This window comes from Silene latifolia, chromosome 11 (genome assembly GCF_048544455.1).
Source record: "Silene latifolia isolate original U9 population chromosome 11, ASM4854445v1, whole genome shotgun sequence".
Classification (NCBI taxonomy): Eukaryota; Viridiplantae; Streptophyta; class Magnoliopsida; order Caryophyllales; family Caryophyllaceae; genus Silene; species Silene latifolia.
In genome coordinates this window covers 162916221-162929551 of record NC_133536.1, presented here as the reverse complement: position 1 = coordinate 162929551, position 13331 = coordinate 162916221, and the positions used below count along the sequence as shown (strand labels likewise).

Below are 13331 nucleotides of genomic sequence, written 5' to 3'. Positions count from 1 at the left end.
TGCTTGAGTCTTCGCTTAAAACAGTTTTGCATTAGACTTAAATCATAACGTTGAGTATGCTTATTATATTTTTCTTCTTTTTTTCGCAGTGTAGAATTCGTTTTATTTTGATAATACTGCTTACAACAAATGGCTGGAAATAATGATATCCCTATGCCAAGTGCCACACTTGCACGCGAGTCCTGGCTCAAAACTTTCATGGATCACATGAATCAGTCCACACGACTGAAGAATGACGGGTCCAACTTTGCGGACTGGGAGGCATCATTACGGAATGCTGCCATTGCTGACGGTAAGCTCAAGTACTTAACTGAGCCAATACCGCCAAACCCAGGCCCCAATGCAAGAGCTAACGAGTCACTTGCTTATAGTGACTTCGTCATGGAAGCGGGTGCGATAAAGAACGTACTCATTTTTGCAATGGAAACCAATTTGCAAAGACGCTTCATTGCCCAAGGTGCAAACAAGATTTTCACCACGCTCACTAATAAGTTCTCAAAAGCACCGAGAATCGTTACTTATGAGCATACCTGTCGCTTCTTTGATGTGAAACTCCAGAAGGGCCAACCGGTTAGCCCACACATTCTTAACATGATTGAGAATGTCGAGAAACTGGAGGCACTTGATTGCAAAATCAGTGAGAGCATAGTCATTGACCGTATGCTTCATTCACTTCATGATGGTTTTGCCCTTTTCAGGGCAAATTACTACATGAATGACATGAAGAAAAGTCCTCATGAGCTACACTCACTTCTCGTACAGACCGAGAAGGATATGAAATTGAGTGGGAGCATGAAGCAAGATGTTCTCATGATTTCCAACAAGAATAAGGGTAAGGGCAAAGCTCACGGCGACCTAACTGTAGGAAAGCCAAAGTTTAAAACGTCAGGAAATGGTAAGAGTGGGCCTGGTGAGACTAGTGGCACACAAGGCAAGGCAAAGAGCAAGGACGGTAACGTTGAGTGCCACCATTGTCACAAGACTGGGCATTGGAGGAGGAATTGTCCCGTGTACCGTGAGGACATAAAAGGAGGCCGCGTCACTCCTGTTGGTATGTCATCTTATATTCATATGACTAAGATTAACCATGCAAGTTTCGGAACTTGGGTACTTGATACTGGTTGTGGTTCTCATCTGTGTAATCATTTGCAGGGCCTAAAAACATCACACCCCTCGCAAAGGGTGATGTGGACCTGCGAGTCGGGAATGGAGCAAGAGTTGTTGCAGTCTCAAAGGGAACATACGTAATCCAGCTCCCTAGTGGTTTTGAGTTATATTTATATAACTGTTACTATGTACCCAGTTTATCTAAGAATATTATTTCTGATTCCGTACTTGATAAAGACGGTTTTTCATTTTCAATAAAGGACAATAGCTGTATTTTCTCTTTTAATGAAATGGTTTATGGCAAAGCAGTTTCCATGAATGGAATTTACATCTTAGATCAAACCACAGATATATTACATGTGAATAATAAGAAATTAAAGGTTGGTGACAAAGATCAAACTTATTTATGGCATTGTCGAATGGGACGCATAAATGAAAAACGTGTAAAGAAACTCATTGAAAATGGAACTATCTCCACATTTGATTTCTCATCATTTGGCACCTGTGAATCATGTCTTATCGGCAAAATGACTCGAATTTCCTTCAAAGGTGTTGGAATGCGCGCTAATAACCTATTAGGACTCATACATACTGATGTATGTGGACCTATGTCAATCACCGCAAGAGATGGCTATAGATATTTTATCACTTTCACGGACGATTTGAGTAGATACGGATATGTCTACTTAATGAAGCATAAAAGTGAGTCTTTTGAAAAATTCAAGGAATACCAGAATAAGGTTGAGAACCAACTGGGTAGAAAGGTTAAAGCCCTCCGTTCAGATCGGAGTGGCGAATATCTTTCAAATGAGTTTGATCAACACCTTAAAGACTATGGAATAGTTTTACAGTTAACTCCACCTGGAACACCTCAATTAAATGGTGTGTCCGAACGGAGAAATCGAACACTACTTGATATGGTCCAATCCATGATGAGTCACACGGTAGTACCTGATTCATTATGGGGTTTTTCTCTTTTGTCAGCTGCTCTTATACTTAACTGAAGTCCGTGTAAATATGTCGACAAGACTCCATGTGAAATGTGGAAGGGAACGGTCCCTAACTTGTCCTTTATTCGGGTTTGGGGCTGCGAGGCTTATGTCAAGTGGAGACACGAGGATAAGCTCGGCCCGCGATTGGTCAAGACATACTTTATTGGTTATCCAAAACGAATGTTTGGTCATTACTTCTATTCGCCTACCGAACATCGAGTTTTTGTTGCGGCTAGTGCAAAGTTCTTAGAGAAAGAATTTCTCGAGAACAAGTCAAGTAATAGAACCTTCGAGCTGTCGGAGATTCAAGAACCAATAACCAAGGAACAGATGGAGGAAGATGTTCCTTCAACTAATGATACGGTTAATATTCCTTAGCAACCTAGGAGGTCGGGTAGAGTCTCTAATCCTCCAGACAGATACATTGGTATGGTCGAGGAAAATGACGTTTTACTCCTAGAGAGTAATGAACCCGCTACCTATAAAGGTGCCATGACCTGTTCCGACTCTAAGCTATGGCTTGAAGCCATGCAATCCGAGATGGACTCCATGTATGAGAATGACGTATAGGATCTTGTTGATTTACCTAACAAGGTAAGACCTCTTCAGTGCAAATGGCTTTAAAAAATAAAGCATTATGTAGATGGGCAACCAGATACCTATAAAGCACGACTAGTGGCAAAAGGTTTCACTCAAGTGCACGGATTTCATTATGATGAAATTTTTGCACCCGTATTTATACTGCCTTCCATTCGGATAATCTTAGCGATTGCCGCTTTTCATGACTATGAAATTTGGCAGATGGATGTGAAAACCGCCTTCTTAAATGGTTATTTGGAGGAGGAATTGTACATGGTACAACCCGAAGGTTTCATAGATCCTGAAAATCCTAAGAAAGTGCGCAAGCTTAAACGTTCCATTTATGGACTTAAGCAAGCTTCTCGGAGTTGGAATCATCGTTTCGACCAGGTGATAAAAGAGTATGGTTTCACTCGATCGGTCGAGGAACCATGCCTATATGTCAAGTCGAGTGGGAGCAAGATTGTTTTCTTGATATTGTATGTCAATGACATACTTTTGATTGGGAATGACATTCCTCTCTTATCTTCGGTAAAAGGGTGGTTGAAGAACCATTTTCAGATGAAAGATCTGGGTGAGGCACAACGCATATTGGGAATCCGTATCTATCAAGATAGATCACGACGGATGTTATCACTGAGTCAGGAATCTTATTTAGATAAGATTCTTGAAAGGTTCAGCATGACCAACTCCAAGAAGGGGAACCTTCCAATGACTTCTGGGATGCATTTGAGCAAGTCTCAGTCACCCAAGACACTTGAAGGGGTTGAACGCATGAGTCGTGTTCCTTATGCATCAGCCATAGGATCAATTATGTATGCCATGATATGCACACGTCCAGACGTGGCATATGCATTGAGTATGACGAGTCGGTACCAAGGCAATCCAGATGAAACACACTGGATGGCTGTTAAAAACATCCTTAAATACCTATGGAGGACTAAGGATTGGGTATTGACTTATGGAGGAGATACTAAGCTATGTGCAATCGGCTACGCAGATGCTAGCTTCTAAACGGATCGAGATGATTCGAAATCTCAATATGGATTCGTCTTTACTCTTAATGGTGTTGCGATCAGCTGGAAAAGTTCCAAACAGGATGTTGTAGCAGATTCTACTACTGAATCCGAGTACTATGCCGCTTCAGAAGCAGCAAAGGAAGCTATATGGATGCGTCAATTCTTACAAGGACTAACCATAGTTCCTAGTTCGAATGACCCAATCACCATCTATTGTGACAATAGAGGTGCCATCTTCCAGGCCAAAGAGCCTAAGTCTAGCAACAAGTCTATACATGTACATCGAAAGGCTCACCTGATCCGTGATTACGTGGAGCAAGAGGAGATAGTGATTGACAAGATTGCTTCGGATGACAACATCGCGGACCCTCTCAGTAAACCATTGAAATATGATAAGCATGAAGGGCATGTTATTTCCATGGGAATTAAACGTGTTCCTGAGTTGTACTAGTTGCTTATGGATTCGATACATTTTCTTTTTCCATATGCTATTTATAACTTCATCGTATTATTTCATATTTTTTTTTCATGTGGATTGTACGACAACATTGAACGCCACAAAGTGAATTGAATTACATTATATTTGTTTTGGTCCGTAATCGCATACATGAGCTGATAACTCTGGCTATTATATTGTGAAGTTGATTGATGGTGGGTTCAACGAGCCATAAGTCAAACGGTTGGGTGATCGATCACAGATGCGAGTTATAACGATACCTCGTAGGACATTGTGACAACTTAATGGAGTCCTAAATGTTTAAAAACATTCAGTGCCAGGTCGTGGATTGCACGTCCATTGTGTTCCTAGAGTCGATTCTTTTGACTATCGAATGTCTCTTGAGATTAAGGCAGTTTTTGGGTGACTTTGGTTTCTTTGTCATGGTCGACCGTAACAGGAGGCTAAACAGATTTTTACTGGGTCATTTCATACTGTGCTTATATCTGCAGGATTCGAGTTGAAGAAAATATCCAACCTTAATCAGGTTTAGTCATTTCTCAGGGCCACTCGAGGAGTTGTAACTGAAATGCATGGCCATGCTCGAATGATGATTCATTTATCAGTTAAGTTACTCTCTAGTCGGGAAAACCACTCTTGATATTGATCACTTGTAAAATACGACCTTTGTGAATACGGATTTTGCAAATTGTTTTACATTGAGTGGGAGAAATTTTAGGATATGAGAATCGGTTATCGCACATACACTTGTGAGGACAAGTGGGAGATTGTTGGAGCTAGTGTCCTCCACAGTTAGTGTGATAACGTATATAAATCTCTTATAGCTATACAAGTCATGTCAACAATGTAAACAAGAGATAAAAACAACAAAGCAAAATGAGGGGTAGGAGACTCACAATGGAATAGGTCGAAATGCTAGCATAAGTCATCAACCCCACATTTATATCATCCTCCTTCATGATTTGTTCAACCATCAATCCTCAATCATATCATCACCCCTTTCCTCCATGGAACCGGAAGATTCACCATCATCTTCTTCTTCTTCTTTTGAACTTGAATCTTGCTCTTCATCATTATCATCATTTGACCCACTACCTTCTTCATCATCAATGACCTCCTCACTCTCCCTAGTTTCCCGGGCATCCCCTTCTTCATCTCTAGAAGCTTGAGGAAAGAACACTTTCCTATATGCCCAATTCGGCAAAGAACTCGTGGGAACAAGGAGTCCTTGCCTAGCAAGGTGGTAATGGGGCGGATATTGGGCGTAATAAGCTTTTACCCGATCATTGTATGCTTCTTTATGGATATGTTTCATGAATTGTACCAAGTAGTCATTGCCCGTCACAACACTAGGCTCATTTGTTGTGAACTCTTTGTAGGCAAATGGGTAAGGAAGTACCACTAGGGAGGAGGTTTCTTTACATGGAACTTGTTGTTGTTGATTGATGACACTATTGGCATTTGTTGAGAGGGGAGAAGTTAGTTACTCCGGTGAGCTGAAATGCGACAAATCTTTCTTGGCAAGAAAATAGAGTCGGCATCCTTGATGATCCATTCATAAGCTTGGGCAGGATTCTCATGTCTTGCCCAATGAAATTTGTGAATCAATGAGTGCATATCAAGGAGATTGTTTCCTTTAACCGGTTTATATGCTTTGTCTTTGTTGAATTGTGGGTTAAAGTGTTTTTCAAACTTTGTAATCAAGCCTCCATTGACAATAAAGGCCACGCTATCCTTCCCATTTGCAATGTCCAACCATCTCTTAATCAACAAGTGAAGAATATTATAGTCAATGTCGGACTTCCCATTGACATTCATGAAGGATTCAAGGTAGACAAGATCTAGCTCGGTCAAGTGATTAGCTTCTTTTCGGGATATCAAGATGTTAGCCACAAACTTATAACAATACCTAATACCCGGATAACGAATGTATAAGGCATGGCATTCCTGGAAAGCGGTCAACTCACGACCAGTAATGGCTTTCCAAAGGGGTTCGGAATTAAACCTCGGAGTCTTTTTGAAGAAGGTTTGTTAGTCTTTGAGCCTGAATACCTCACCTAGATCACTTTTGCACATTGTCCTACTCTTGTTTTCAAGGCGAAATTCGACATATTTCCTAGCCGCAATGTTATACTCCCTCAAGGAACTAATGAATTCCAATGTCAAGGAGGGGTAAGTTAACTTATTCAAATAGGTTAAATAGCCCCATAGACTTGAAAAATGCCTTTGTTTGTTCAAGCACACACAATTTATCCCAGGTATCTTGGCACACAATTTTAGTAGCAATAATCTTTTTCTTGGCTAGGGATTCTAATGCAATTCTATGCTTATCGGAAATAAAAGTTACCTCCGGAAACTGTTTCAATTGCTCGACTTCTGGGACAGTGGTAGTAACTTCTCCAATAGCATCAATGGTATTCCTAGCTTGCTTCCTTTGATGTTGAACCCCTACTAATGCTTTTGATGCAAGAGCTTGTTGCCTTTTGGATAAATTTGGGGCTTTTGGTGCTTTTATATTGCCTTTGGTCCTTGCCATGATGATTCTCCTTTCAATTTGAAATCAACAAACCTAGAATAAGCTTGAATGCACCTTCCTTCTTCCAATTTCAATCAAATTATCAATCAATTTGAGGGTTTTCAGATATCACCCAAACCCTAGAAATTTTGATTGAATTTGTGAAAATTTTGATGTTGAATGGTCTTCTTGTTGACAAAGGAGTGATTTGAATTTGTTTAGAGCAAGTTTGCAATTGATTATGGTGAATTTCTTTAAGAAATTTGTGTTTTTGGATGAGAGGATTGATGTTTGTAGTGAGGGAAAATGCGTGTTTGTGTTTGAAGGAGAAAAGAAATGAAGAATGGAGAGTAGAAATCCCGTGTTTTTTGTCTAATAGCAGGTCTGGAAAGGCGGATTTTAAGGCAGTGGAAAATTTGCACTATGGGGACGGGCGTCTTGAGCTTAGGTCGAGTGGGTTGAATTCTAGGATGCTCGTCTCGCGCTGGGGACGGGCAAATTTCTTCCCAGCATACGATTCCAATTCTTGCCTTGCTCCAATCCTCACGAGCTCAGGTCTGCTCATGGGGATCCCTTTCCCACGCCATTTTCTTCTTCAATTCTTATGGACTGCGCTACAAAGGCTTGGTTACCCTAGGCAATTGCCTCCCACACTTGATCATCAAACACTACACATTTTAAGCACATTAAAATCCCTCCCTCGGTTGCTCTCTTGTTACACAAGTTAAACAACAAGGCATATCAAATCCATTGCAAAAATTGAATAATGTACAAGTTAAATGAAATGCAAATTAAGAGATTAGAATATTTACAAATGGTGGTTTAGGGAGGACTCCACCAAACTCTCCTTTTCTTGAGAGGTGTCAAGGGGGTAAAGCAAGGATGTTGTTGATGTTGCTCAACGTCTTGAAGAAGTGGTCAAATGCTTGTTTATTGTCAAGATAGAGGTCTTGCATAGACATTGGCACATAGTTGTCTTCATTCATGTAGTATTCCGAGTCAAAGGGATGATAAGGATCTACAAAGCCTTGATCTAGAGTCATAGCATTCCCAATGTAAGGGTTAACAAGTCCTTCAAACTCGTCATCTCATAAACCACATACTTCCCTTGCTTCTTTCCCTATGTTGGGAGGATCATGAGTTGGCAAGAGAAACTCTTCTTCCTTGTTAACATGGCCAATGAGGCCTCCCATCGATAGTTCTCATGGGTGAGCTTTTCAAGCTCTCATTCTTGTTGTGAAAAATTCCATGCTCTCCGAATAGAGCCACTTCAACATCATCAATATCTTTCTTCCAATTGGGCGGCGTTTTTTTGCCCTTGAGATTTCCATCTTTCACTTGTCCTTTGAATGGAGATTCCATCTTCTTCTTATCACCTTCTCGGCTATAGTGATCACCATAAAGCATGGCTCAAACAAGTTGGGAGCTCTCATAGTCTTGTCAAGATTAAAGGTGATTGTTTCATCACCCACTTCAAGGGTGAGCATTCCGTGCTTTACATCAATCACCGCTCCGGCGGTGTGTAGGGATGGTCTTCCTAGAATGATTGGAATGTTGGAATCTTCCTCCATATCTATAATAACAAAGTCCACCGGTATGAAGAACTTTCCAACTCTTACGGGCACATCTTCCCATACCCCTAGTGGTTTCTTTGTTATCCGGTCCGCCATTTGTAAGGTCATGTTAATGCACTTGAGTTCTCCCACTCCTAGCCTTTCACATACCGAATATGGCATGTGTAACACCCCTATCTACCAAGGAGCCTTAACAAAATCTTCCCCAGCAGATAAGGGCGTTACCATCTCGGTTACCCGAGGAATAGTAATTATCAAACGTCAATATAAGAACAATTAAGTTATTTACAAATTATCAACAAAAAGGAAAAGGTACAACTAGTGACATCTATCAACTACGTGAAACTATCTCTGCCATGACTCGTGGTAGACTCGTCCTTCCAAGCACCCAGCTAAGATCCGTATATCACCTGCTAAGACCGACTGCTCACTATAATGGATCACGGCAGACACACACAAGAAGAAAACACAAACAACACCACACAAGATCAATAACTGATGGAACACACAAAGATTAGGTACAATAAACATACACCCAACACCCCCTCTAATCTCCCATACTCCTCTGACTTCCCGAAGGTCAAGTTCTACCAAAATACCCATGCAATAAATTTTCATCGCCGCCAGTGGAGGACCGTAGCCGTTCCAACCAATCCCCGCTCATCAATCCCGAGCGAAAACCCAAGTTCCTTAATGGGCACATCTCCTCCTGTAGCGGGGACCGTAGACGGAGAATCAAGAGCGTGAAGCCACTCTGATGTGACCATAATTGGCGCATATTTAGCCCCCGAATTAGCCTTGTTTCCATGCTTTTTAGTGCTTATTTGGGTCATTTCTTATCTTTAGTTCTTTGTTTTGCATATTCTTTGAGATTTTGATCCCTTGGTAGGAAAGGAGTAAGAATCTTGCATTTTCATGGCAAAACGAGACTAAATTGATCGAATTCAATGACCAAGCATCAAGGAGAGACAAGATTATAAGGCCTTTGTACATATCATAGTAGAAGAGCAATGTTGAGAAAAGATCCTTGAGTCCCCAAGGAAATCCCCAAGGAATTTATGAAGAAAAGGGAAGAAAAGAAGAAGATTTGTTCTTCGATCGACAATCCGAGCGGATTGTCACCAATCCGTCGATCCCGCAAAGAAGACAATCCGAGCGGCTTTGCCACAATCCGCTCGGATTCCCCTCCACAATCCGCCCGGATTCCCTGAATCCGCTCGGATTCCAACGCTGAGAATCCGCCCGTCCCGACCCTATTCCGCCCGGATTCTAGCACAGCACGGATTGTCTTCTCCAAGCTACGAAGAAAGAAGCCCTTCTCTCAGAAAATACCGGCTCCTCCTTGCTCAACTTAAAAAGTGTAATTACTAGTTTAGCCCTTAGTTAACCCTAATGCATCCTCCCTAATTTCCACTATAAATACCCCATTAGTCTAATTAGAGGAGCAGGTTCTTCTTATCAATAATTAGTGTAGTTAATATCAATCAAAATCTCTCTTTAATATTGTAATCAAGTATTAATCAAGTTTTAATCCAAGTTTTAGTTCTTTAATCTCTCTTTTGTTCATCCTTTATTTTGGGTAATTGAAGATTATTTTGGGTTATTATTGGGAGATTGACAACCTCTCAATCAAGCATTCAAGTACTTCTATTATTCTTGCTTTGTTATTGGAATCATTAGTAGGTATAATCTCTTAATCCCTTTTCAATTATTGTTAATTACTTTCATTTATTCATCATGTTTCATATTGTTGGTATGATTGACAACCTTGCTAGCATGATCAACATGATAATGAGTGAGTAGTCTCTTAGCTAGGGTTAATGGGTGATTAGGGGAAACCAACATGGGGAATGATTCATGCTTAAATTAATATGCTTTCATGTTTTATTTGCTTGCTTGTTTGATCTCAACTCATGCACAAGTTATATTTGATGAAATGCTAAGCCTATGAATCCTTGCATTTACTATCATCTTCTATCTTTTCAATGAGACTTGTAAGACATAACCCAACTCGAGTCTCATTAGACCATGCATGTTGTTGAGTAGGGAAGATTAAGTCGACTTGTAGGTGTTATACAATCTAATCGATTCGGCTCCGGGACCCAAACTTTCCTAGGAATGTAAGATATAACCCAACTCAATCCATCACAACAATAATTGCTTGCTTATAATTTGAGAACATGTTTGTATGATCATATCCCATGATTCCCCTATGATCCCATGACACCCTAGTGCCTTTAATCAATTGTTTACACCCCTTTAATTCATCTTGCTTGTTTATTTTCATTGCTATTTTAGTTTAGTAACCTTCTACATCAACCCAATTTGTGACACCCCTTAGACACCACTAGTTACAATAGAAATCTCATTTCAACTCCCGTCCCTTGGGATCCGACCTTTACTTGCCTCTTTACTAATTGTAGAGTTGTTTGTGGAGCTATAAATTGTGTTTTGATTCGACCGTGACCAACGACCACATCTTAATTTTGTGAACACTTAGCGGGATCGCATCAAAAATGGCGCCGTTGCCGGGGACGGTGTTTGTTTGATTTAGATTTCTTTTTATTGTCATTAGTTGTGTCATTCTTCGCCTTGAGGAAGTAAAACTCCTCAAGGTTTGTTCTAATTGTTTTCGAGTTGTTTGATATTTTGCATGTCTAGAAGGTTACAAGGTGATTTGTTACCTTTTGACCGTGAAATCGAAAGAACCTTGACGAACAATAGGAGAGTTGTTAGGAGGAATTTAAGAGGTATTAGTGAAGTTGTCCAACCCACTAGTGAGTTTGTCAATCCTTTCGCAATAGAAGGAGAAGAGAACCCATTACATAATACCCCACAAAATCCACCTACAATGCCAAAATTCTCGTCACACTCCGTACTTACCGAGGAGAATCTACCAAATGGTACTCCTACACCGCAACATCTTACCGGAAATTTTATTTCCAAGTCCGCCTTCATCTAATTAGTTGAGAGGAGCCAATTCGGGGGGATGCCTAGTGAGGACCCTCATTCTCATATGGAAACCTTTTGCGATTATTGTGATGCTATCTCTCAAACGGGCGTGACTCAAGACCAAATTAGATGGGTCTTATTTCCTTTTTCCTTAATCGGCACCGCGAAGCAATGGTTGAAGGGCCTTGATAAGGCCACCCTTGGAATAGATTCTTGGAAGAAGTTGGCTCTAGCTTTCTACAAAAAATTCTACCCACCGGAAAAGACTAACATGCTAAGAGCTCAAATTACGGGTTTTAAGCAAAGGGATGAAGAGTCTTTGTATGAAGCTTGGGAGCGGTTCAAGGGAATTTGTCGCTCATGTCCTCACCATGGACTTAGCGAATGGTTTTTGGTGCAACAATTTTGGAATGGTTTATATGAAGATTCTAGGAACATTCTCAATATGGGATCAAATGGAATGTTCACCGAAGTTGATGACAATCAAACATGGAACAAGATTGAGGAAATGGCGGTCCATAATTCACAATATAGTAGACCTAGCAAGGCTACTAGAGGAGGAAAGCATGAAGTGGACTCCGTTACTCAATTGGGTGCTCAACTTAGTGCTCACATTGACACAATCAACTTGAAGTTTGAACAAGCTATGGCTAGACTTGAGGAAAACTCAAAATCATCAAAGCATCATGTTAATGCCATGACGGCATCCTCATCAATCCCAAGTGGGATATGTGAGAATTGTGGAACTTTGGGACATGACCAAGCAGAATGTAGGGGAACAAATGAACAAGTAAATGCTTTCCAAGCATACAAGAGTGGCACCCCTTATTCCAACTTTTATAATGAAAACACCAAATTCCATCCAAATCTCTCATACAAAAGCCAAAATGTTCAAAACCCTCAATCAACATACACTCCACCACCCATGAGAAACCAAAATCAAAGACCCTTTTTCAATCAAAACCAAGGTTACCAAAATCAAAATCCATACAATCACCAAAATGACCAAGGCTTTGATGTCCAAAAAGCGGTCCTCAAAATGCAAAAGAATCAACAAGAATTTTTCACTCAAATGCAAAAAGATGGCCAAGCAAAGGAAACCACCATCAACAACATTCTAGCTCACACCAAGATGTTGGAAACACAATTGACTCAACTAGCATCTTCAAGCTCACAAAGACAAAAGGGGCAATTACCACCTCAAAGTAATCCCCCTAGACATGAAACGGTTAGTGCCATTCACTTGAGAAGTGGTACAAGGTATGAAGCACCGAAGAAGCAAGTTGAGGATGAAGTTGTGGAAGCTAGTGAAAAGGATGAAATTGTGCAAAACCCAAAGATGGAGAATCATCAAAAGAAGAAAATTCAAAGAAAAATGAAGACAAGGCCAAGGAGAAGGAGCCCATTGTGATTAGACTTCCTTTTCCAAGTCGTCAAGCCAAGCCCAAATTTGATGATCAACTTGGAAAGTTCATGGAAATTGTGAAGAATTTAGAAGTCTCAATTCCTTTCACGGAATTAATCAATCACGTTCCGGCCTATGCGAAATACATGAAAGATATCCTCACAAAGAAGAAGTCGATCCGGAAGCTTGAGACTATCGTCTTCACTAAGGTGAGTAGTGCAATATTTCAAGGGAGTTCACCTCCAAAGTTAAAGGATCCGGGAAGCTTCTCAATACCGTGTACCATTGGCGACACAACGATCAACAAAGCCTTATGTGATCTAGGGGCTAGTGTGAGTGTCATGCCGTACTCGGTAAGTAAAAGGTTGGGGATGGGAGAGCTTAAATGCACCAATATCACACTCCAAATGGCCGATAGATCGACGAAGACACTGTTAGGGATATGGGAAGATGTCCCCGTGCGAATTGGGAAGTTTTTCATCCCGGTGGACTTTGTCATTGTTGATATGGAGGAGGATTCCAAGATTCGAATCATCCTAGGAAGACCTTTTCTACACACCGCCGGTGCGGTGATTGATGTGAAACATGGTGAGCTCACTCTAGAAGTGGGAGATGAAAGCATAACTTTTAATCTTGACAAGACTATGAGAGCTCCTCGTTTGCATGAGCCATGTTTCATGATTGATCATTATAGCCGAAAGGATGAAAGGAAGAAATCGGAACTCCAATAG

The 13331-nt window shown here is 40.7% G+C and overlaps 1 non-coding gene across 1 annotated transcript; it reads right to left on the bottom strand.

Annotated features, from left to right (window-relative positions):
- Window positions 1–11466: 11466 nt before the first annotated feature.
- On the bottom strand, window positions 11467–11573 carry LOC141616515 (small nucleolar RNA R71). Its single transcript, XR_012530860.1, has one exon. It is a non-coding gene; the product is annotated as a small nucleolar RNA R71 (small nucleolar RNA).
- Window positions 11574–13331: the final 1758 nt, after the last annotated feature.